The sequence below is a fragment of the Quercus suber genome, unplaced genomic scaffold (genome assembly GCF_002906115.3).
Source record: "Quercus suber isolate HL8 unplaced genomic scaffold, Cork oak 2.0 scaffold_22, whole genome shotgun sequence".
NCBI classification, from domain to species: Eukaryota; Viridiplantae; Streptophyta; class Magnoliopsida; order Fagales; family Fagaceae; genus Quercus; species Quercus suber.
Window position 1 is genome coordinate 997,836 of NW_027069487.1, and position 1,911 is coordinate 999,746.

Sequence of the window (1,911 nt, forward strand, 5' to 3'; positions counted from 1 at the left end):
GATCAATGCCACGTGTAAAGATCATAATCTGACCCGAAGAGGAATCATCTCCAGTAAAGCGGTCTGAGAACAAACCTCCGCTTACAGAAAAATAGAAGTGGTAGACAGACCCAAGGTATTGCATGGTCCTCGAACCCAAACCTATGGTAAAACTACACACACCATTATATCTGAGTACTAGACTGAACCAAGGTATTGTATGGTCCTCGGACCCAAACCTATGAGGAAACTAGGTACTTACAGAAAAATAGAAGTGGTAGACAGAGCCAAGGTATTGCATGGTCCTCGGACCCAAACCTATGGTAAAACTACACACACCATTATATCTAATACTTATAGAAAAATTGAAGTGGTAGACAGAACCAAGGTATTGCATGGTCCTCGGACCCAAACCTATGGAAAACTAGATACTTATAGAAAAATGGAAGTACTAGACAGAACCAAGGTATTGCATGGTCCTCGGACCCAAACCTATGGAAAACTAGATACTTATAGAAAAATGGAAGTACTAGACAGAACCAAGGTATTGCATGGTCCTCGGACCCAAACCTATGGAAAACTAGATACTTATAGAAAAATGGAAGTACTAGACAGAACCAAGGTATTGCATGGTCCTCGGACCCAAACCTATGGAAAACTAGATACTTATAGAAAAATGGAAGTACTAGACATAACCAAGGTATTGCATGGTCCTCGGACCCAAACCTATGGAAAACCAGATACTTATAGAAAAATAGAAGTACTAGGCCTAACCAAGGTATTGCATGGTCCTCGGACTCGAACCCATGGAGAAAATAACTATCTGAAGAAAAACCAAAGCGTTACTTAGAGTCAAGCTATAATACGGTCTTTAGATTTATATTTGAAGGATAACAGATGGTTTCATGAGGCTAACTCCAGAATAGAATACGAATATTGAGCAGAATACAATAGTAAAGCAAATAAAAGAAAATATCATTAGTTGGAAGCAAAGTATTAAGTATTCAGTTCAAACGGAAAGTACACAATTTCCTTACAACGCCACTAAGGCAAGAAACAAAATGAAATAAAAGAGAAAATAAACAAAATTATCCTATGTCGTATACTAGTCTCCCCGACTCAGTAGGTAAATTAATCCGATGAGCAAATCAAAAGGCTTTAGCCAAGGCCTAAGGGCTTGGTCTCGAAGGTTCCGCCGTAGGCCTCGCTACGTCTTGTGGTATTTCCTGACCCTCGGTTATAACTTCCCCCAACGTTCTCTGGGGCTCAACCTCCTCGGATGGTTGGTCAGTTAATGATGTATCCTCGGCGGTCTTATCGTGACTCTCAACCGCTGGTAATGAGGATCCCTCCTCGGGAGCAGCAGGTGCAACCTCGCGAATGGCAATAGGGTAATATACCCTGTCCTCCCTTCTAAGATCAGATGAGGCATCAACCCCTGCTTGGTTGAGGGCTTCATGCCAGGTTTGAGAACAGTAATGCCTGCACACTGCAGGAACTTGAGCCCGAAGGGTGGCTTCAGTCTTAGCCACCCCATCTGCGAAAGCATCCTCCTCTGCCTTTTCCACAGAGCGCTCAGCGTCTATTTTTGCAAATACCGCCTCGTCTTTGGCTCTCACAGCCTCGTCCCTGGCATACTCGGCAACACCTTTTTCATGGATTGCCTTGGTCAACTTTTCCTTCATATAGGTAATGTTCTCTTTGACAGTTTGTAATTGACCCTCAACGTCTTGCAAGCGATTAGTTTGATCCTCAGCTTGCTTCCTGGCCACGGCTAGGTCAGAGACAGCAGTATCCCTGGCCTTCGTCATTTCTGTCAGATCATCGGTCGCCTTTTTTAGGTCGGCCTCAGATCTCTTAAGAGTATTGGCAGCCTCCAAGAACTTGTCACGCTCTTGCGCTAAGGCATTGCTATGGTCATCGACCTCCTCA